The sequence below is a fragment of the Pleurodeles waltl genome, chromosome 7 (genome assembly GCF_031143425.1).
Source record: "Pleurodeles waltl isolate 20211129_DDA chromosome 7, aPleWal1.hap1.20221129, whole genome shotgun sequence".
Taxonomy (NCBI): Eukaryota; Metazoa; Chordata; class Amphibia; order Caudata; family Salamandridae; genus Pleurodeles; species Pleurodeles waltl.
In genome coordinates this window covers 1105380058-1105393508 of record NC_090446.1, presented here as the reverse complement: position 1 = coordinate 1105393508, position 13451 = coordinate 1105380058, and positions in this window count along the sequence as shown.

Below are 13451 nucleotides of genomic sequence, written 5' to 3'. Positions count from 1 at the left end.
TCCAGGAGGAGTAGGAGATGCTACCCAGCCATCTGTGGTTGCAGAAGTTGGTCGACGGTGATGAAGAACAGGTCAGTCAGCACTGTAACCCTGGATCCAGAAAAGAGTTACTGATGGATGCAGATGATGTCTCACGATGGAAGGAAGATTGCAGATGGGTGTCTGTGCAGGAATTCCACCAACAAACCTTGGTAAAGGCAAACTCGCGGTTAGTGGAAAAGTGGTGCTGCCAGGGACTAGCAAGGCCCAAGAGGACTCAACCCATGAGGAGGAGTCACAGAGTCCACAGGAGCAGAGGCAGCACCCCACAGGACGGGGACACAGGAGTCGCAGAAGCCCACACAGCACTACAAAAAGGATCCCATGCCGCAGGGGAACCACATAGGAGGCTGTGCTTTGCGGGATGGAGCACTCGGGGCTGGACCTACATGTTGCCTGAAGATCACTTGGAGGAGATGCAAACAAGCCTTGGCAGCTGCAAGAGTCGTGGTGCACAGGGGTACTGTCCTAAGTGGGAAGGCAAAGGCTTCCCTCCACCAAAGTTGGACAGCTGGCAGAGAGGATTAATTTGGACCACCACCCGTGATGAAGGATCCATGCAGCTCAAGTTGAGGGGAGATCCATGCAGCCGGTTGTCGCTTGTTGTAGGTGCGGGGGAGTGACTCCTTCACTCCAAGGGAGATTCCTTCTTGCGCAGGCTGAAGAGTTGCAGTCTTCTGAGTTGCAGTCTTCTGAGGATGCACGGGTGGGGAAATGTTGCAAAGCTGGCAGAAGACATGGAAACAAAGTTGAAGAGTCTTCTTTGTTGAAGCAGCGTTTCAAGGTTCCCTGAGAGTCCAGTCATGATTCCAGTGGCCAAAAGTCGAAGTGGAGGTTGCAGAGGTGTCCTGCTGGAATCTTGCAAGCCGGATCTAAGGAACCTCCTAAATAGTCCTGAAAGGGGGATTGGTCATCTAACCAGGTAAGCACCTATCAGGAGGGGGCTCTGCCGTCACCTGCCTGGCCACTTGGATGCCCTGCTAACCTTGAAAACAATATGGCAGAACCTAGGGACCCTCTGAAGGAGCTCTGGGCACCACGCCTGGGGTGGTGATGGACAGGGGAGTGGTCACTCCCCTTTCCATTGTCCAGTTTCGTGCCAAAGCAGGGACGGGGGGGGGGTCCCTGAATTGGTGTGGACTGGTTTATGCACAGAGGGTACCAAATGTGCCCTTCAAAGCAAACCAGTGGCTTGGGAAGACTATCCCTCCCAAGCTAGTTACACCTATTTCCAAAGGGAGAGGGTGTTACCTCCCTCTCCCCTAGGAAATCATTTGTTCTGCTTTCTCTGGCTTGATCAGATCAAGCAGCAGAAGGGCAGAAACCTGTCTGAGAGGTGGCAGAAGTTGAGCTGCCTGGAAAACCCTGTAAGACTGGTGGTAGCAATGCTGGAGGTCCTCTAAGGAGCCCCCAGAGTGCATGGAATCATACTTCCAATACTTGCAACAGTATTGGGGTATGATTCTGACATGCTTGATACTAAACATGCCCAGATTCAGAGTTACCATTATGTAGCTGGACATAGGTAGTGACCTATGTCCAGTACATGCGTAAAATGGCGTCCCTGCACTCACGAAGCCTGTGAAAATGTTCCTGGAGGTCATGGGGGCACCTCTGCTAGTGACTTATAAGTTGCCTGGTGCAGTGTAAATGGCAGTGAAAGGGTGCTTGCACCTTTTCACGCAGGCTGCAGCGGCAGTTCTGCAGACCCCTTTGCATGGTCTCCCTATGGGTGGCAAAATATATACTGCAGCCCATAGGGATCCCCTGGAACCCCAACTTACATGGGGGGCCAGTATGCCAATTGTAGGAGTTGCCAGGTTTCACCGATTTAGGCAATGTCAGGGGAGAGTGTAGTGATGGTGTCCCAGATTTCCGTGGCATGCTTGCAAAGTGATCGGACATTGATCTGGATGCATTGGAGCGGCTCCAGGTTGTTCGTAGACTTCTGGGCAGAAGTGGCGAGGGATCCAGTACAGGCTGGCAGCCCTGAGCTACAGGAGAAGAAGCAAAGGCAGCAGGTGAAGTCATTTTGTTGATGGGGGGAGGAAGTGCAGCAGATGTTGCTATGGTGTCCAGGGCCAGGAGTTCCTTGGCAGTGTAGTTGTTGGTGGCGAAAAGGCCTGGGATCCTGGCACAGGGCACGTTCCAGGTGCAGACAGGCTAGCCATTGACGCACCAGTGGCGTGCCTGTACTGCGGCCTCCATTAAGTAGGTCCTGGGGGGAGGGTGGGGAGGTGGGTGGGGAGAGGAGGGAAATGGCGGGAAGAGGTAAACAGCAGAAAGAGGGAAGAAAGGAGCAGCAAAGGCAAAATAAAGTTGCAGAAAAGGCAGACAAATGAGCAGAAGGTGAGCAGAGGAGGGTACAAACACAAGGAAGCAGATGGTAGCAGACTGCAGGGCAAGTTAGATAGGAGAACGGTCCAAGCAGAGCTGGCACGAAGACCTGCGCGTGCCAGCTCCCCACCCGGAAGTCTCTGCAGCCCTCTTTATGAGGCTGCTGTAGATGGATAGGTCATCTGATGGAGATAGCCTCCAAGGCTAGTTGTCTACTCCTTCTGGGGACTTGGTTTGGAGATAGTGCCACGGTTCTTCTTGGAAGACGGTTGTCTCTTTGTCCTCCTCAAGTTCATAGAACTCTTTCTGTTCCTCTTGTGAGGTTTTGGTACTGTAGGGGCCTCCAAGGCAGACCGGTAGTCCTCGATCTTGCTGGATGTAGAAGGCTTGATCAGGATCCAAAAATCAGTCAAAGAGTAGTCAATCTACTTCTTCCTTTGCAGGAGTGCAGCCATTTCAGCTTGAGTCTTCTCTTTTTTTCTTTTGATCTGAAGTGTTTTTTCACTGTTGAATGCCGGCCTCTTCTTCAGTGTTGAAGGGTCTAAGGTCTCTGGAGCCTTGGTCTTCCTTCTCACTCCCTTGGGCGGATTAAATCTTTGAGGTTTTCGATTGTCTCTTACCTCCATTTGTATCCATCTGTTGGAATCCGTGTGGCTCCTTGGGTTTCGGCTGACCTCACCAAGGCTGCCTTGTGAGACTTAATGTCTGAGGTTATTGGGCCAGAGCGTTTCAAATGTTTTGTTACCTTAGGCTTCCTCTTTTTGGCATCCTTCTCTGCACTTTTCACAGCTTGTCTTTTCCCAATGCCCAGTTCACAGATCTTGATGTCTGACTACCCTCTGTGCACCGTCTTGGGTTCTTCGACGTTCTCTTCGTCGCTGAACAGGCAGAGGGACCTTCAGAGAAACCTGTGTCCTGAATGCTGGCCATGGTGGTGTAGTGTTCCATTCTCTGCCTTCGGAGTTCCCTTTAGTGCTTTGGGTACAAACGCAGCGCAGGCCTTGTCTCAGTGATCCTTCAGGAGGCAGAGCTTACAGACTTTGTGTGGGTCTTTCAGGGCAAACTAGTGGTGGCAGTTGGGGCAGAATTTAAAGGGGTTATTTTCCATGACAGCTACCTGCCTTCATTCTCTGACCACATGCCTGGTACCGATGGAATACCCTGTCATGTGGAAGAGAGGGTCTCCACTTTCAGAATATCACCCTTCATCAGCCAGGCTAGCTTGAATTTAGTTGCACAGTGAGCATGGGATCCACATCTGGGCATACCCTTCCAGATTAACGGAATGCGGAACAATGCAAACATTCACCCCCAGTCACAAAGATCTGGGTTTAATCCATCGTTTTTTTGCTCCCCACACCAGTTTGGACCCAGCCATATGTAAATCTGTCTTGATCCTGGTTCCCATGGGAACAGTCCAGTCCTAACTGCCAAGCCAGCTCCTCCCTGGCCCGGAAACAAGCATCTTCGGACTTGGACTAGTTTCAGGGTAGCTTGAGTCCAGTGGAACACTGAGCACGGGTTCCACGTCTGGGCATACCCTTCTCACTTAGGGAGACTTTATCAACACAAAAGGAGGATGGACAACGTGCTGAAACTTTTTAAACACTCACCCACAGCTACCTACATTAGGAATAAAACGTCTGTTTTTAGTGGAAAAATGTAATGTGACTAATGCTGTGTTATGGCCGGTTTGTTTCCTGTCATGGGTGCTACGCCTACCCATTCAAGTGAGATACCACTTTTAACAGAAGACATGTGGGAGCACAGCATAGTAGAGCATTTGTTATTACAGATTGGATTTCATTGCATTTGTGCATTACAAATGTAAGCCAGTGTGTAAGAAAGAACATTTTGAAACATACACTCTAAATCATATGCTAGTACGGGTATCCACACATTCAGAGAACTACAAACAACCACTACTCCTAAACTCCATATCTTGTGCACATTTCAGAAATACATACGATTCCTTGATACCCAATTTTTCCTCCATGTATTTCACCATATGAATTGGTCTGTACTTGGTATACAATGAAAATCCATTGTATGGTGAGGCTCAGTTGTTGGCTATGGGTACCTGGGGTTCTTGGAGAACCTACTAACCCCACTATATCCCCACAACCAGAAGGGTCTATCAGACATAATGGTATATTGGTTTTGTAAATTAGTTGTTATGACACAGTTAGAAGTTAGAAAAGAAAACGTCGTCACAAACTGATGTACGTTTTTCCTACTTATTTTCCTGTATTTCAATAGTTTCTTTGGGAAAATCTTGAGGAATCTACACATATGACCCCTTCCTCAATTCATAATTGTGTCTATTTTCAGACATCTATAGCTCTCCAGTATATTCCATTGGGTTCACACTGGTTGGTTTCCACCACAAACTGGACGTAGGTTGAAAGCAAAAAGAGTAGAAAAAACGGACTACCTCTTTGAAAATTGGCAAAACTGAAAAAAATAAGGTTTGATTCAGTCCTGCATGTTCCTGAAAGCTGTGAAGATGGCGACCTTAGCACAAACTGTTTGCCAAATACATTTTAAGGGACAAAAACAAGACACTTATCCAGGGCATTTTGTCCCTATTTCCAAACAACTCAATTTAGCCTATAGTATAAGTCCCCTCCAGTGGAATCTACAAAACCTTGTTACTTTTAGAATCCCCAGGATTGTGGAAAAAGGACACAAATTTCAAATTTGACGTGGACCTTATGTGGGGAAACAAGTTATGGAGCCCTAAGCAGATGGAATGAAGCCCCAGCAGTTAAGATAAGTTAAAATGTTATTTTTAAACATTGCTCCAGGGATCCCTGTAGTTAAGCATTTTTATTTATAATTGTCCGAAGTGGGTATTCAGATGGCAACTTTTTTACTGTCGACATGTGTTTACTCTGTTACTAGAAAGGATAAAACAGTCACTTATCTGTCCTTTGAGCCATACCACATTAACGTTTTTCATTCTAGTCCACTCATTTTCTTAGTGCTACATTTCCTTGAAATACCTTCCTGGAATGTTTCCTACAAATTATCTGTCTTTTTCTCGCCTTTTCATTTTAAATTGTTCATCTTCATCTTTAATTTATGGATCTTGTTTCCCTAATTTATCACTCTTGCCTCTACAACCCTTGATTACTGTTACACGATCTGTTGAATAATTTTTAAGTCTACTCTCGATGCCTCTTCGCTCCGTATCCCTTGGGCCACCTTCTCCCATTTCCCAGCATTTTTAACATTCTATCCTCATTTCTATATCATTATGTTTCCTTGCTCTCCGCATCACTTGATTTGTGACACATCTTTCCCTTATCAAGTTATTCCTAGCCCGTACAGTATTTTGCTCAATCCATCTTCTAAACTCACGTTGAGTGTAAAACCTAGATGAACACCCATGAATAATTCTTAATCCAGTTATCCTCTGCTGTGTTAATTGATTTTTGCTTTGTTTTTCCTGGGTTGCTTCCATCCTTTAACTTGCGTTTGGAGGTGAGTTAGGAACAAGTACAGGGGATGATTTGTGTGCCTACTTCATTCTTGTGCATCACTTGAACTGTTCAAGCTTCTTGGACAGCGTGCTAAAAACTGAAGGTTCAAGAGTATATCAATGCATTGTGTTAGTGTTCTCGTCTCGTCAGGATTTCCGTCACTGGGTTTCTTTCACTGAGTTTTTCAAACCGCAGAGTGGGACATTGTAAAAAAAAAACGTTGAGTATTATATTTGTAATTGTACTATGACTGTAGCGGTGTGTTTGGTAAAGAGGAAGATTGTTATGGTATCCTAGTGAACCCCTCTAAGTGAGTAGTGGTGTGCGGGGCTTTAAAAATCTGAAATTGGCAAGACAAAGTGTTATTGTGCACTGGGGGGGTTATCATTTGGCAACAAACGTGAAATGTAATGCTTGTAACTAGAATTGATGGCCTCATTTAAAGTATGCTGATTGACAAAACATCTGGCGAAGTAGCTAAGGTTATAGCCTCAAATACCAACCCAGAATAGACTACCACCCATCATATTTAAAAACCCATGCCGGCTCTGTCGAGACCTCTATGCTTTCAGAAGAGCCGCAGTCACATGGCTCCTCCGACGGCACTGAAAGTTTGCTGAACCAGGTTTCAGGCAGCAGTCAAAAATCATTTTTGTTTTTTTAAAAGCAAACTTCCAAATCAGGAGTTTCTTTAAAAAAATAAAAAGACTAATGGCCATGACACCCTGGGAGTAAATTGGGGGGTCGTTTGCATTTTTTTCCAGATTGGGACTGCCAGAATATCCCTAACGGTCCTGAACTAGAAAACAACGTACATAAGCAAATAAGGCAGATGGTCTGATGCACCTACACCAACAGTTCCAATGATATCGGCGTAGGGCTTCCACTGGTTAAGCAAGCGAGTGCAGCACTGTTATAAACATGATAGTCCATTCAACTCCAACTAGAGTGGACAAACTGTTAGTTTGGTAGACAATGTACTCCATCACATTTCTGGCAGAGTCCGCGAAACTCTAAATCAGACTCAAAGAAGCTACCTTTGTCCTCAAGTCTGAGAGCCCCTTGAAGCAAGTCCTTTCTCAGATCATTCAGGTTCTGTCTTCCCAAAGACATAAAGCTCCAATCAGGAAAGTATTTTCACTTTCATTTCTCTAGTCTCATGTATTAAGAGGGAAAATAAAGTTGTGCATTAGAGCAAATTTACCTTCCTGCTTATTCTCCATTGTTTCTTTCGGTAAGCAGTTAAATTGCTATTTTCCCCAAAAAACTCAAAATTTAGCTATACTGTCTCACTTCCCTTCAGGAGAAACCACAAACCGTAAGTACCTTTAGAATCCCCAGGATGTAGGGGAAAAAAGAAGGCACATTTGGTATCGATACCTTATGTGGACAAAGGTTTAGCACCCTAAGTGCAAAGTACCCCAAAGAGCCAAAACAGGGCCCAGCAGTTGGGTTAATCTGGTGACAATGTATGTATAAATAATCTATCCATCTCAATTTTCTGCTTCCAATGATAAGACCTTAAGGCTTTTATTTCAATCTTGTGTGTAATCAGTATGCTGTTGTTTATGTTTAAGGGTACAGAATAACTGAATATCATCACTTGTTCTTCCATTATGAGGGGATAAATAAAATAAAACGGCTTGAAGTAGAAATGTGTGACTCCCACATTTTAGTAGATATTTCCCTATTCAACAAGTATCGCAGATAAGAGTTCCAGTTTTCCAGGATGCATCTGAAGTACAAGTTTGTTACCTTCTGTAACATCATCTGGTGGAGACTATATCTTGCTGTGGATTCCTCACCTTAGAATTACCTCCAGGCATCAGACTGGATCCGGAAACGTTTTCTTGAGCAGTACTCCCCTGCGTACCAGTAGGTGGCATAGATCGGCTCCACATAGCATCATCCGCATCAGTGCCTATATAGGAACCACCCAAGCATGCTGAAGTCAGTTTCTTTTCACAACTTTCCACGCCAGAGGTTTGGAGCTATGAAGAACACTGGCCACTGGTGTGGAAAACTAGGGCCCTGGAAGGGAACAGCCCTATCCCTAGAAATCCGTTTGCAGAGCAGGGAGGGTGGGTGGGTTGCTCAGTAAGGAATCTGCGGCTAGATTTGTCTCCTGATAAGGCGTTATTGAAGGTTAAGTAACTTTTTCATCTTAGTGGCTTCTAGCCGCAGATCCCTCAACCTTTGATCAATACCAAGCAATACCTCCCCTGGAGGCAGACCACTTTAATGCGAGGAAGTCCTGCTGTCCGGGCAATAGTGTTTTGTGAACGTGTGCAGAAAAGTCCACATTGCTGTCTTACAGCTGTCCAGAACCAGAACTCCGCCTGCTAACACTATGGTCGCACCTTTGGATATGGTGGATTGAGCACGTAAACCCTCAGGGGGTTGCTTCTTGGCCAGTGTGTAGCAGATGTTGATGCATAGCATGATAAAGCTGGAGATGGTCCACTTCTGCATGGCCCGTTCTTTCTTCACTCTGACATATTCCTTAAAAAGTTGGTCGTCCACCCGGAACTCTTGTTCGACCAAGGTAGAACAATGCTCTTTTTGGGTGCAGATGGTGAAGTCAATCCTCTTCCTTGAAAGGATGTGTCAGAGTTTAAAAAGTGGGCAGAGGTATGGACTGGACTACATGAAAGCAACAGATCTTTTTGAGAACACTGGGCAGGAGTGGTATAGCAAGAAAGGCATACAGGAGGCCTGAGCTCCACTCCAGATAAAAAGCATCTCAGAACAAGAGCCACCTACAAAACTCCAATGTGCAGAACTGCCAACAGATCTAACCAAGGCTCGCCATGCTAATGAAAGAGACCTTGCACCACCTCCGGATGGAAACACCATTCGTGACCCATTAGGCATCTTCGGCTGAGTTCATCTGCTCTTGCTCCCTAAAGTTCCAGCCATTTATTGAGATGCAGGGCTTCTTGACCAAGTACCACATGGCAGTGATGCTACCCAAAAGCACCAGCACTAGCCTAATCTTGGATAGGAGTTAGAAAGGCCTTCATGCCAATTGGGTCGCCCAAAGCTCCAAAAGGTTAATGTACAGTCCGTCTCTGCTGGAGACCAGAGTCCACTGATCTCTCCTCTCCCAGATGGCCACCCCATCCCAGGACTGACGCATCATTCACTATTGTCAGATCTGTTGGGGAAGTCAGAGGGTTCAGCCTCTGACCCTTTTGCGGTTCGTTAGCCACCAATGCACATCTTTTTGCAGCACCATATGAGATCTCAACCATACCTGAGAGATGCTCTTGATGCTGCAACCACTGTAACTTCTGGTCTCACTGCAGAGCCTGCAGATGCCAGCAGGCATGTGTCACCAGCATGATGCAGGAGGCCATGATTCCCAACATCCTCAGTGTGAATCTCCCCAAAATCCAGGACAGAGGCTGTAGCATCAGTATTATAGTCTGGATGTCCCAGACCCCCGTTTGGGAGGATAAGCCCAAAACTGCACCATGTGAAGAACAGCTCAGATGAAAGAGAGCATCTGGGAACAAGTCAGGTGTGACTTTGGTACATTGATCGTGAACCCCAGCGAATGCAGGAGACCTGCCATAGACTGGAGGTGGGAGACGACAGCCTGGGGGCGAGCCCACCATTAACAGCCAGTTGTCGAGATAGGGAAAGACTGGAACTCCGCAAATGAGCTACAACCAACATCATCAACTTGGTGAACACCTGAGGGGCACTCTTAAGGACAAAACGAAGCACAGTGAACTGAAATGCTAATGGACTACGGGGAACAGCAGGTAACGTCTGTGGGCAGGCAGGACAGGGATAGGAAAATATGCATCCTACAAGTTCAACGCTACCATCCAGTCTCCCATGTCCAGGGCAGACAGGACCTAAGAGAGTGTGAGCATTTTGAACTTCTTAAGTAAGAAACAGAGGAGACAGCTCAAGGATAAGATAAAAAGCTCAATCCTTTTGGGGTACCAGAAAACAGCTGGTGTAACAACCACAGCCCACTTCTGGTGTCCGCACCCTCTATATGTTCTCCCCTGGCCAGGAGAGTCATCACTTTCTTGTCTAAAAGTGAAAGGTGGTCCTCCGTGTAGGAAAGTACTGTCTTTTTGGCATAGTTACCCCCACTTTTTGCCTACTGCCAGTATGTCTGACTGTTTTCACTGGAATCCTACTAACCAGGACCCAGTGTGAGAGAGAGTGTGTGTGTGTGTGTGTGTGTGAGTGTGAGTGTGTGTGTGTGTGTGTGAGAGTGTGTGTGTGTGTGTGTGTGAGAGTGTGTGTGTGTGCGAGAGTGTGTGTGTGTGTGAGAGTGTGTGTGTGTGCGAGAGTGTGTGTGTGAGCGAGAGTGTGTGTGTGTGCGAGAGTGTGTGTGTGAGCGAGAGTGTGAGTGTGAGTGTGAGCGTGTGTGTGTGTGTGAGTGTGTGTGTGAGAGTGTGTGTGTGTGTGTGTGTGTGTGTGTGTGTGTGTGTGTGTGTGTGTGAGAGTGTGTGTGTGTGTTTTTACCCCTGCATGAGCACAGGTGCCCCTACAAACTCCAGTTCCATTTCACTGGACTTCATAAGTGTGGGGAAGCCATTTTAGCAGTGTACTGTACACAGGTCACACTACCTGTGTCCAGTGACATAATGGTAACGCCAAGCCTGGGCATGTTTGGTATTAAACATGTCGGAATCCTATCCCAATACTGTTGCCACTATTGGTTGTATGATTCCATGAATCTGGGGGCTCCTTAGAGTACCCCCAGTATTGCTCCTATCCAGACTTCTGGGGTTTTCCCAGCAGCCCACGCTGCTGCCACCCCCACAGACAGGTTTCTGACCTCATGCTGTTTGACCAGCTCAGGCAGGGGAAGGCAGAATAAAGGATTTCCTGTGGGAGAACACCCTCTACCCTTGGAAATCGGTGTTACATGGCTTGAGAGGGGTAGCCTCTCCAACCCACCGGCATACTTTCGTGCCCTCTTTTCATAAACCCTTGGTCCCTGCTCTGGTGCAAAAATGGACGAAGGATAGGGGAGTGACCACTCCCTTGTCCATCACCACCCCAGGGGTGGTGCCCTGAGCTCCTCCAGGGGGCCACTTGATTCTGCCATCTTGAATCCAAGGTAGGCAGAGGTCCCTTGGAGCACCTGAGTGGCCAGGTCAGGTAGGTGACGTCCCAGCCCTCTCCTGATAGGTGGTCACCCTGCTAGGTGACCAATCCCCTTTCCTGGGCTATTTCGTATCTCTTTCTTGGGTGGGTCCTCCGATTCGACGTGCAAGATTCAAGCAGGGCTCCTCTGCATTGTTTATTTCATCTTCTGGCAACTGGGACTGCAACTGGACCCTCCAGGAACTGACAATCTGCAACTTCAGCGATGACTCCACTCTGCAACATAGTTTCGCCTGCTCCTTCCAGCAACTGCAACATTTCCACTGCTGTACATCCTCTGAGGGCGGCAAGTCTTCAGCCTGCACAAGAAGGAAGAAGGATTTTAACTTGGAGTAAAGGAGTCACTCCCCTGCATCCACAGACACTAACTGCAACAACAACCGGCTATGTGGATTTGCTCTTCTCCGGAACTGCAGGGAACCTGCATCACAGGTGGTGGTCAGAAGTGGTCCCCTTGATCCTCTCTGCAAGCTGTCCAACTTGGGAGACGGTAAGCCTTTGCCTCACCCTGCAGGACAGTGCTCCTGTGCACCGCAACTCTTGCAGCTACCAAGGCTTGTTTGCTCCTAGTCCAAGGGATCCCAGCACTTTTTCTGCAAAGCACAGTCTCCTGCTTGCTGCTCTAGCGATATGGGACTCTTCTTCAGGTGTGCTGAGTGGGCCTCACTGTGACTGCTGCCAGTGGGTTGTCTGTGGGGGCTGCCTCCTCAACTTGTGGCTTTCCCGTCTGCTGAGGGTCACTCCTGACTCCCCCTCCTTGTGTGGAGTCCCCTGGGACACGTTGGTCATCTTCAGCGTTGCAACTGGTCTTATTCCTCTTTTGCATTTGCCAAGGCTTGTTGGTGGTTCTCCAGGACCACTGACCTACTGCAACCAGACCAACAACGTGGGACACCATCTGCATCACACCAGGAACTCCTCTGCAACTCCTGTGCTGCACTTCTGGTCTTCTTCACCCCTCGTCGACCTGGTCCTGCATCCACAGAAGGGAAGGTAGTGGCTCCTGCCACAACCAGCCACTCCCATCACAAACTGGACTTGGTTCCCTTCCTTTGCAGGTTCTCTTCTGCTAGAATCCACTTTGGGGTTCTTCCAGTTGTGCTTGGGTCTTGCACAATCCTTCTCCAAAGTCCGCCTGTTGGGTTTGGGGAAAACCAGGTACTTACCTCTGCTCTCCAGGTCGCTGGGGGTCACTCTGGTACTCATCTCTTGGGGTTCCTAGTTCCTACAACTCCCCTCTACCGATTCAACAGTCTGGCCTGGGTTACTGTTTCTCGTATTCCACTTAGTATATGGTTTGGCCCTTCCCTAAGGCCTACACTATTTCCTATTGCTTTTGCCAATGTCCATTGGGTTATGCTCTTTACTGATTGCTAATGTGTATCTAATAGTGTGTTTACTTACCTCCAGTTGGGGGACTGCCTATTAGTATTCTAGTGTAGTGTGGTTGGTTTTACGTATCCTTTGCGCGTTAGCTTCAGGCTTTAGGCCTTTGTGCACTTTGCCCTGGATGTATTTTATTCATTTGCTGGCAGCTTAGAGCCTTTGTGCACTTTGCTCTAAATGCTTTTTAATTACGCTTCGTACTGTTATTTTTCAAATAGCCAGTTCTACGGTTTTGTTTTTATTCATATCACACTGTTTTGCCTACTTCAGCACTGGAGTTCTCCATAACACATTCACTCTGTGCTTCAGTCAAGGATACAGTCTGGTACATTGCCGATAGACGTGGTAGGAGTTTAGACTTGGCATTCCTGCGTAGGGACATTTTGTGATCACGCTGACATGTTAGTTATAAAATCACTTCCTTGTCCCAATACACGGAAGAGGGAGATTCCGACCAGGGAACCACAACTAGACGCTGACTGCCTCGTTGCAGATGCTGAACCAAGATCACAGGCCTTTGCTCAGGTATGAGGGCTGATGTCTCCCCAGTGATACAGACAGGCAAGCTAGAAGCTTAACATGCTGTGCTCGAAATAGAACAAGCAGAGGGAGAGTAGAAACTATTATACACGATGATCGCTTTGTTCTTATGTTTTACTCTCCTGGTAACTATTTAAATCCTACTATGTTGTATGGTTCTGGTTATTGCGGCTCATGCCTTATTATCTAAAACACAGAAGTTTAATTAAATCATTATATAAAACTTATACTGTCTTTGTCATTTGTATATGAGATCATATTGTAAATGACAGAGTTGGTTTGGATCTGAGTGACCACAACTTCCCTGAGAAGTTCCAAAGATGTCATGCGCTCGGCTGCCCAATCATCTCTTCCCGTGGGAGAAATGAGTCACTGCTAGTTAGCCAGAGCAAAAGCCGGATTTAGGGTGACGGAGTTCCTTACACGTGGGTCAGACTCAGTCCCCCACACCGTTATCGATCCTGCTGCCTAGAAATCCAGTAGTCTCATTTAGGATAATGAGAGCCCACGCGACATGGCGCCGCC